The sequence below is a fragment of the Zea mays genome, chromosome 1, assembly GCF_902167145.1.
Source record: "Zea mays cultivar B73 chromosome 1, Zm-B73-REFERENCE-NAM-5.0, whole genome shotgun sequence".
Lineage (NCBI taxonomy): Eukaryota > Viridiplantae > Streptophyta > Magnoliopsida > Poales > Poaceae > Zea > Zea mays.
In genome coordinates, this window is record NC_050096.1 from 172,719,091 (window position 1) to 172,729,968 (window position 10,878).

A 10,878-nucleotide genomic window follows, 5' to 3' on the forward strand; every position below is an offset into this window, starting at 1 on the left:
GGCCTCGGGGGCTACACCCGGCGGGTGCGCTCGCGCGCACCCACCGGAACGAAATGCAACCGAGAAAGGCTGGTCCCCTTGCAAAAAAGTGCGACAAAAGCCTCCAAGCGAGTGCTGACACTCCCTTCGAGGCTCGGGGGCTACTGTCGGGGACCATAATTAGGGGTACCCTCAAGACGCCTAATTCTCAGCTGGTAACCCCCATCAGCATAAAGCTGCAAAGGCCTGATGGGTACGATTAAGTCAGGGATCAGTCCACACGAGTGACTCGATCACGCTTCACCCGAGCCTAGCCTCGGCCAAGGGCAGCCGACCTCGGGAGACTTCCGTCTCGCTCGAGGCCCCCTTTTTATGGCGGACACATCACCGGCTCGCCCGAGGCCTTGGCTTCGCTCAGAAGCAACCTTGACTAAATCGCCGCACCGACTGACCAAATTGCAGGGGCATTTAACGCAAAGGTGGCCTGACACCTTTATCCTGACACGCGCCCCCGGCAGAGCCGAAGTGACCGCCGTCACTCCACCGCTCCACTGGCCAGTCTGACAGAAGGACAGCGCCGCCTGCGCCACTCCGACTGCAGTGCCACTCGACAGAGTGAGTCTGACAGGCAGTCAGGCCTTGCCAAAGGCGCCACGGCGAACTCCGCCCCGCCCGACCCCAGGGCTCGGACTCGGGCTAAGACCCGGAAGACGGCGAACTCCGCTCCGCCCGACCCCAGGGCTCGGACTCGGGCTAAGACCCGGAAGACGGCGAACTCCGCTCTGCCCGACCCCAGGGCTCGGACTCGGGCTAAGACTCGGAAGACGGTGAACTCCGCTCCGCCCGACCCCAGGGCTCGGACTCGGGCTAAGACCCGGAAGACGGCGAACTCCGCTCCGCCCGACCCCAGGGCTCGGACTCGGGCTAAGACCCGGAAGACGGCGAACTCCGCTCCGCCCGACCCCAGGGCTCGGACTCGGGCTAAGACCCGGAAGACGGCGAACTCCGCTCCGCCCGACCCCAGGGCTCGGACTCGGGCTAAGACCCGGAAGACGACGAAACTCCGCCTCGCCCGACCCCAGGGCTCGGACTCCGCCCTGGCCTCGGCCGAACGACTTCCGCCTCGCCCGACCCCATGGCTCGGGCTCGGCCACGGCAACGGAAGGCAGACTCAACCTCGGCTTCGGAGGAACCCCCACGTCGCCCTGCCTAGGGCACAGACCGCCACGTCAACAGGAAGCGCCATCATCATCCTACCCCGAATCGACTCGGGTCACGGAGAACAAGACCGGCGTCCCATCCGGCCAGCTCCGCCGGAGGGGCAATGATGGCGCTCCACAAGCTCTATGACGACGGCGGCCCCCAGCTCTCTTACGGAAGCAGGACGACGTCAGCAGGGACTCGACCGCTCCAACAGCTGTCCCTCCGCCAGGCTCCGCCGCACCTCCGACAGCCACGACATCACGCCAGCAGGGTGCCCAGATCTCTCCGGCTGCCACATTGGCATGTACCTAGGGCGCTAGCTCTCCCTCCGCTAGACACGTAGCACTCTGCTACACCCCCATTGTACACCTGGATCCTCTCCTTACGACTATAAAAGGGAGGACCAGGGCCTTCTTAGAGAAGGTTGGCCGCGCGGGACCGAGGACGGGACAGGCGCTCTCTTGGGGCCGCTCGCTTCCCTCACCCGCGTGGACGCTTGTAACCCCCCTACTGCAAGCGCACCTGACCTGGGCGCGGGACGAACACGAAGGCCGCGGGACTTCCACCTCTCTCACGCTCGACTCCGGCCACCTCGCCTCTCCCCCCTTCGCGCTCGCCCACGCGCTCGACCCATCTGGGCTGGGGCACGCAGCACACTCACTCGTCGGCTTAGGGACCCCCCTGTCTCGAAACGCCGACAAAGATGTTCCATTATTTCCATCCAGCCTATTAACGATTGGTGTCTCCAACTGTATGGGCACTATTATCAGGGGATTTGTAATAACCACATGAGCTTTTCCATGAGAAGCCTCAACAATGCCCACACCAGCCCCTTTCTCATTCGACTTAACATCAACTGGCTGCACATTGGTATCAATTTTGGTAGCTTTCTCATCTGACTTAATATCCATATCTTTCGCCAGAAGGTTGTTGGAATTCAAAAACTTCTGATGCTTAATAGTCATTGCTTCAGCCAAAATTTTTAGAGAATCGATGATAGCTTCAGTACACCTTGACTTGCAAATTGAACAACAACCCCTAACCTTGTCACACAGAACTTGGCAAGTACTATCAATGCATTCGACATCCACTATTTGGCCAAAATCAACTAATAACTTTTCCTTGAAAAAAGTGAAATCATGCAGAAATTGTTTCTCTGCTTCAATTAACACCTTCTCCCTATAAGCAGCTCTCTAGAGATTAAAAAATAAAAAACAAAATTAAGTAACAAAAAAATAAACAAAAATCACATGAAAAGAAACTGCATATAAAAAATATACAATTGAGAACTTGTACAGAAAAAAAGAAGATCAAAAAGAACAAACTACCTGAGACTTGCAAAAAACAGCAAAAGTTTCAATCAACTTAACCATAGGAGAGGAAATGATGCCCTGCAAAAATAACAAAAAAATTGTAAATAAAAAACTGAATATAAATAAACAATTTCCAAGAACTAAATATACTAAGAAAATACATTTTATAACTCCAAACAACTATACTTAGCTAACTTAGATTATTTACATAAACAATAAACACAAAACAGGTTATCAATGATGCAAATCCTGGATATAATGGAACCTGCTCCAAACAAAAAAAACTCCTAAGGGACAGCGCCTATGCTATATCCAGGCAGCAACCTAGATTTCCTTTATTTATAAAAAGAACCACATCACAGTTAGCACAGACATCTCACACTCATTCATCTCTGCCAAGACACAGACATCGCACATACATTTCAATGCTAAATTACAATTTCAAAATTGCATGCATTAACTATATATAAATTTCAACAATACGTATGCTATCCTCAAATATACTGGGACAAATTTTAACTAGAATCACATAATTTGTTCCATTGCTAATAGAAACAGAAGAACACACACTGCATACTAAACATCCAAAAAAACAGTAGAACTAGGAAAATATACTCGAGCACAGGAAAGATGAAGTAAAATGAAGAGCATCCTCACTGGATCGACAGTGCCACCAGATGCCGGGACACAACCTTCGCGCAGTGGAACTCCAGACCCGCCTGCTTCACAACAGGTTGTTGTCGCCGGACAGCGAAAATGGATCCCGTCGGGACACCCTCGCCCTCCGCCGTAGATACCGTCGCAGCCAGCTCCACCACCCCTAGCCATGGATCCCGTCGGACCTTCCCCTCCTCCACCATGGATCCTGCAGCAGCCCACTCGCCCCCCGCCATAGATCCAGTCGCGACCTCCTCGCCCTCCAACGTGGACCTCGTCGGAATCGCAGCTGCCTCCACCCGCGCCATGTACCTCGTCGGAGCTACCTCGCCCCCCGCCATAGATCCAGTCGGAGCCTCCTCGCCCTCCGCCATGGATCTCGTCGGATCCACCTCGCCCGCGACTCCAACTCATCGCGTGCGCGGCAGCAGCACTAGAGGGCGCGTGCGGCAGCAGGCACAGCAGGGCGCGCGCGGCAGCAGGCACAACAGCACTGGGAACGCACTGGAGGGCAGCAGGGGCGCGCGCGACAGCAGGGGCGCGCGCGGCAGCAAGCGGCAGGGGCGCGCGCGGCAGCAAGCAGCAGGGGCGCGCGCGGCAGCCGCCCTGGGAACGATGACGGCAGCCGCACTGAGAAAGTGAAGAGGCGCAGAGAGCAGAGCGCTGGCCACTAGGGAACGCACGAGCGACAGGACAAACTGGAAAGTGAAGAGGCGCGAGAATCCCAAAATCAAACAGTGAACAATCGGACGGTGCACAAGGCGAGCACAAACAGGCAAAGAAACACGCGCGCGTCTGTTAGCTTTTCCCTAAATCTAATTCCTAAGGCTATTGGAAATCTCACATGCCATATAGTCAAGCACGATGGCGCAGAATACATGGCATACAATTTAATAAATAGAGATATAATGGTATGTACAACTGTTGGGGGCCTTCGTCCTCCGAAGGTCCTCAAAAACATGATTTGACAATGTTTCTGGAGTATAATGTGTGAACAGGTATCTTCGGACTTGAATCAGAAAGGGAGAAGCTCAAAAGATACGAAGGTTGACACAGTGCCGAAGCTGCGAAGCAGGAAAGCTTCGGCATGTTCGCAGAAAGGGGAACCGACTTAAAGATGAAAAGGCCATTTAGACCTCGATAGAATGCTATAGAATTATCACCAAATGTAAAGGGCATGTATGTAATTTTGTATGGGTTGTACCCCGTGCCTATAAATAGGTGAACAGTACCCCCGTACTGTTCACGCTGACTTGGCATTTGCTTTTGGCATTACGCTCGTACTTTTCACCTTCTCTCAGGACCGAAGGTACATTTGTAATTTGGAATCATTTCTGTTTTTCCATGTCAATAAAATAGAAATGATTCTATGGTGATGCTTATATCATATTTCATGCTTTATGTGAGTCCTTCGTCATTACTTATTATGTTTACGAAGGTATGTCTCTCATGACCTTCGTCCGAGACTCATTATTTCCCGAAGGGACATAATGCTTCGAAGGACGAAGGATTTTAACACTTAACACTTTTTATGTTGCCTTGTTCTTAACTCTTAGCACTTGAGAACAAGTCCTCAACATTGGCGCCCACCTCCGGTGAACTCACTTCCACTTCGAGTCTTCGTGAACACCTTCGGAAGCTATAGACCTTCGCTATGGCGCCGAAGAAAGCTTCAGCGACTGGGGCTGCAGCACTACAACCGCTGGACCACAACCAGGAGACCGTCTCTCTTCGGGAGGCCAGAAGCCAGAAGAGAAAAGCTGTTAGCCCGACGCTTGAGGAAGAAGAGCTAGATCAAGAAATCAGAGAGATGGAGATGCTACATCAACAGGTGCAGAGGAAGAAGGAGAAGGTGGCCCGCCTAGCTGAGTTGCAAAGGCAAATTGACGAAGCTTCTGAGGAAGTTCGCCATCTCACTCACGATGAGCAGAACAGAAGGCCTCATCAGAAAGACCTTCATCAGGAGGGCTTCGTCAACGAAGACGACTGGTATGATAATTTCCATCAGGGAAATTTTGTTTTTGATGATGCTTCTCCTCTGTCTGCTGAGCTGCAGGCTACACCTTGGCCTCCATCCTATAAGCCACCCCAGCTCCCCATGTTTGACGGCCACTCCGACCCGAAGCAATTCTTGATGAGCTACGAAGCAACAGTGTCTTCATACGGGGGCAACGCTGCAGTCATGGCGAAGTCTTTCGTCATGGCCGTCAGGAATGTTGCTCAGACCTGGTATTCCTCCCTTCGGCCAGGAACAATCACTTCATGGCAGAAGCTGAAGGATATGTTACTGACCAGCTTTCAAGGATTTCAAACGAAGCCGGTTACAGCTCAAGCTCTCTTCCAGTGTATTCAGGATCACGAAGAATACCTTCAGGCGTATGTCCGAAGGTTCTTACGATTGAGGGCGCAGGCACCAACGGTGCCCAATGAAATCGTTATCGAAGCCATGATCAAGGGGCTTCGTCCTGGACCTGCAGCTCAATACTTTGCTCGGAAGCCTCCTCAGACCTTGGAGAAATTGCTCCAAAAGATGGATGAGTACATTCGTGCCGACAATGACTTTCGCCAAAGAAGGGAGGAGGCCTTCAGATTTTCTGAGATGACCAGGGGCTTCGGAGGAAGATACTACCCGAGGCATGTCCGTTCCATTCACAGCACCCAGAATGATGATAAGGGGAATCAGCAAAACAGGCCGCAGTGCTCCTCACAGGCTTCGGGGCAACAACAAACTTCCTTTCGGCCACCAGCTCCAAGAGGCAGAGGCGCCAGGGGCTTCGGCGGAAGATTCGGAGATCAGCCAAGGAGACTGTTTTGCCTATTCTGTGGAGAGGGCAAGGGCCACACCACTAGGACGTGCCATGTTACAATCCAGAAGCAAAAGGAACTAGCCGAAGCTGCATCTCAACAAGCTCAGTCGAAGCAGGTTTTGCATACTGCTTCGTTTCATCCACCTTATGTCCCACAATACATAGACAACCACCCTGCGGCTTCTGTAGCTTCGGCAAGTCAACCTCAAGCTTCCTGGCAGCAGCCTCCGCCTCCACCTCCATTGCAGCAAGGTCAACAGCCAGAAGGGAGTCAATACGCTCCACAGCAGAGGGACTTCAGAGAACAGTCCGAAGCTCGCACAGTCAACAGCACTGTGCCAGAGTCGAAGCACATTTATTGACATATCCTACCTTTGATAGCAGTCTTTTCTATTCAGTTTTACTTTCTGTGAAGCAAAAAACATTGATAGTTTCCATGTAATAATTTCGTTGTTTCCACGAGAAAAATTTATTTGATTCACAGGCCTAAGTTGCCGAAGCCTAAAATTTCTTCCGTTACCAAGAAGGACCTTCGGACTAAAAATCCTTTGGAGTAACAAAAAGTCGTTCTAAGGAACGCAGAGTAAGTTTATAAAGTCACAAAAAGTCGTTCCAAAGGGAGCGCAGCGTAAGTTTTCTGCTCAGAAGTCGTTCCTAAAGGAATGCAGAGCTTACAGCGAAAAGTCAACGCTGATACCGTCTAAGTAAAAGACGAAGAAGCTCCTAAGGGAGGCTTACAGCGAAAAGTCAACGCTGATGCCGTCTAAGTAAAAGACGAAGAAGCTCCAAAGACGTTCCTAAGGGAATGCAGAGCTTACGAATATATTTTATGTGTATCTTCGGAACAAATGTCACATGCATAACATAACATCATCACATCATTTTGCATAGCATAAGCATCATACATCATATCGCATTCGGCAAGAGAAGGGGACACTCTCAACCTTCGAAGGGATGCTTTGCAAAAGTGACATTGAAATTGTATAGCTTCGGAATACAGTTTCGGGGAATATTTTCACGAAACATGGGCGAACTTTATCAGATCAATATCAAAGTTGCATAGCTTCGGAAAATAGCTTCGGAAAATGTTTTCACGAGGCATCGATGTCATTCATCAGAATAATTTTGACGAAGGCTATCTTCTTCACGACGCATGAAAAGAAGGGAAGGTGTTTTTTCGCCGAAGGCTCAAAAGTGGTATGTATTTAAAGTTTCATGCATCGTAAAGAATTCAGTAATGAAAAGAGACTTGTATATTACATTCAAATGTACAAAGTGTTGCATAGATTACACTTTAAATGTTTTTTCCAAATAGCACCTAATCCTCCCTCAATACTGCTTCGGCGGCTGCATTCAGGAGTTGGTCAACAACCTTGTCCATGATAGTTTCGGCCATTTGATTAATTTCTTCATCCCCTTTTGTGTGGGGGACGGCAGATCGTTCAACAGTTTCTGAGCGAAGAGAACACTTCTTCAGTATTTTTACAAATCGCGAGCAAAGTTTAAAATGAAAATTACAACGCAACAAGAACGACTAGTTGGTACCTAACTGTCTTTCGGGCTCCCTATTCTTTTCGGCAGCGTCTGCTACTCTTCTAGCATCGTGTATGCCTTTTTCGCTTCTTTCAATGATCTCTCGCGCCATTCCTCGGCCGCCGTCGTTCCAGATATCAGTAAAAAATTTGCCTCCAACTACGCTCGCTTCGGCCGAGGGGTCTTTGATGTCTTCGGAAGACAAGGTAGCTTCGGATTGAGCTAAAAATTTTACATGTTCGCAACCTTTCTTCTCTAAGACGGAAGCAATTCCTCTGGCACCCGAAAAAGCACATATGTCGCCACGACTGTTCAGAATCTCTTCGAAGGCCTCTGCTTCGTGGCTAATCCATTCCAGCGGACCTTCGGGATTGCCTCGAGAGAAATTCTCTTCGCTGGAAAAGGCGCCTACGCTGGCGAAGCTGGATTTAATTTTATTCACACATTCTACAGATTTGACATAGCATTTCCCCTGAGATGTGCGAAGCTCCTTAACTTTTGATTCCAATTTGTTGACCATAAAATCACTAAGTTCTCGTTTCGTTTCTTCAAGCGCGCGCTCCTCTTTAGCTCTAGCCAGCTGTTTCTGAAGATCTTTAATCTCGCGCTTTTGAGCTTCGGCCTGGGCCTTTGAAGCAGCTTCGTCTTTTTTCACTTTATCTACCAGTGTAAGTAGAATTTTATCTTTTTCCAAAGCTTCGTTTCTCAGTTTGATAACTTCGGAGCGTAAATTATTAAACGCAATTTCATAGCTTTCATCTTCGGAGCTCTTTTGGGCTCTTAGTGCGTTGCTTAGGATCAGGCCCTATACGAAAAAGAATTCATATAAGAAAAAAGGAATGAGTTGCGTAAAAATAAGGGGATTTTTCAAGTGTTTAATTCCTATACCTTCAGGCTGTTGTACGCGAGGCTGTCTGCGAGATCCTCTTTCGTCATGGCGCTTAACCCAGCTTCAAGCTTCGGAAAGCCAATACTTCTGGCCATTTCTCGGCAGACAGATAGCTCTTTGTTGTCAGGCAGGCAGTATAAGAAGTCATCTTCATTCGTTCCATTGAATATTACTGCCCCCTTCGGATATTTTAGTTCCTTTGCATAATGGATGGCTTCATGAGTTTCTTCTTCAGATAGCTTCTTCCCCGAAGCATGTCGTATCATGTAATCACGCATGCTGGCAGGTGCTTCGGGGATGGCGGTGTCAGTTTCTTCAACTAATACTTGTTCTGGAATTTTTATTGCTTCGGCTTCAAAAGGTTGCTCCTTGCAGGGCTCTGAAGGCCCAGCTTCAGCTTTAGCTTGTTGAGCCGAAGCTTCAGTAGAAGCTTCAGCAATTTCAACACTTTTTTTTGGAATTGTGCTTGAAGACTTAATTGTCTCCAAGACGTCTAGTACATTTACCATTCTTTTCCTTTTTGGGGTCACTGATGGCCCCTTTTGGTTTTTTGCTGTTTCAATATTTACTGCAGGACTCAAAATTTCTAATGTTTTTTCCTTAGTCAGCTCTTTCGCTTCTTCCATTTTTTCTGTGGATGGTGCTTCGGCCATCTCTGCAGTTTCTGGCAGCAAGGTTGGCTGTTCAGCTTCGGTGGCCGAAGAAGCTTCTCCGGTGAACTCAGGCACCGAAGCTGGTTCAATATAGCGTGGCCGGTGTGTGAAGATTTTTATCCTCTTTCTCTTTGATTCTGGCTCGCTAGGAGCAGTTGCAGCTTCCCCTTCTGCAGAGGTTGTGTTCTTTCTTTTCTGCCCTCGAGTGGGATAACGATAGTCAGGGTAGACAAACCCAATGGCATCGAATACCCGATTCAGTCTCTTCTTTTTTCGGCCTCCGAAGGCTGCTGACATTGCATTATCTTCAGCCTTCGAGTAGGTCCCGAGTAGCTCATCACTTAAATTTTCAATGCTCTTCAACCAGTCATCATCAGGTTCAACGAATTTATCAGCATATTTGAATGTGTATTTCAGTCTAACTAGACCGCCTTCGTCGGGCTCTTTAATGGTCTCCTTCGGCATTTCCCACTTCTCCGCAAGTGGCCATACCCTGAATGCAATGTGTTCTTGGACCAAGTCCCTTGACCCGATAAACGAGCAGACTACCCCAAAGGCCCTTTGGCACTCTTCGGCGGCTTCGTCCATTTCAACCTTCGGCCTCCGAAGGCCGAAGCTTTGCCAAATAGGACGCATAATTATACCTTTGATGTCTTCTCGTTCTGATAAGTCATTCTTCACATAAAACCATTCTGTCATCCAATCCCCGGGCCATCTCTTCCGAAAGGTTGGTACGGGACAGCTTGCCCCGGACCGAGAAACGAAGCTGTAGCAGCCAAAGTTGTTATGGTACTGTTCCTTGCCCCAAGGCTTTGTTTCATATAATAATTCATGAACATTACAGAAGCTTCTCGCGTCAGGCTTCAGACCTTGGCTCCTCGCGGCCCACACGAAGATATTTAGCCTTATAATTGCCTCAGGAGTAAGTTGATGAAGATAGACTTCGAAGATTTTCAACACCTCCACGACGAAGCTGCTCAAGGGGAATCGCAGTCCAGCTTTCAAAAAGCTTCGGTACACCACAACTTCATTTTCTTCAGGGTGTGGACAAGTTTTTTCCCCTTCGTCCGCCCTCACAATGGACAGATCCCGGAAATACCTCCCTCTCATATTAACAAGATGTTTCTCTTTGATAGTTGATTTACCATAAACTGAATGGCTTGGTCGCCAGGGGCGATCTTCGGAGTCTTCGCCACCGTTGTCCACATCATAACTTTCACTGTCACCAGTGTCTTCAGATAGTCCCTCCAGAATTTCCTTGGTAGTCTTTTCTGTGTTGGACTTCGACATGGCTATAAGAAACCCTAGGTTCTTCTCTTCATCAAGACTCAGCTTCATCTCAGCAGCAGCCTTCTTAGCGGCTTCAGACATCTTCGGAAGCGCTAAAAAACTGTTTTTAAAAGCCGAAGCTTCAAAGCTAAAAACTTAGCAGTGCACAAGAGCTAAAAAATGAATGAGCAGGAGTGGTTGGCCGGAAAGCGTGCGAAATAAGTTTGCGGCATGGCCGTATTTATACGCTTGATGCGTTGAAAGTTGAAAGACCCCACTTGTCATTGAATGTTGCTATTCTAGCAAAGGGAAGGTGTTTTTTCGGACCTTCGGCTCAAGGCCTTCGTCCATATCGCAATCTGAATTTAGTATTTACAAATTAATATTGCGAGGGGCTACTGTTGGGGGCCTTCGTCCTCCGAAGGTCCTCAAAAACATGATTTGACAATGTTTCTGGAGTATAATGTGTGAACAGGTATCTTCGGACTTGAATCAGAAAGGGAGAAGCTCAAAAGATACGAAGGTTGACACAGTGCCGAAGCTGCGAAGCAGGAAAGCTTCGGCATGTTCGCAGA

General features: G+C 49.0%; 1 long non-coding RNA gene across 1 annotated transcript; it reads right to left on the reverse strand.

Moving 5' to 3' along the window:
- Nucleotides 1-2,078: 2,078 nt before the first annotated feature.
- LOC118476074 (uncharacterized) lies at nt 2,079-3,245 on the reverse strand. The gene is made up of 3 exons (XR_004855386.1): nt 3,153-3,245; nt 2,511-2,573; nt 2,079-2,375 (listed from the first exon to the last, which is right to left on the reverse strand). It is a non-coding gene; the product is annotated as an uncharacterized lncRNA (long non-coding RNA).
- Between the last annotated feature and the right edge of the window lie 7,633 nt (nt 3,246-10,878).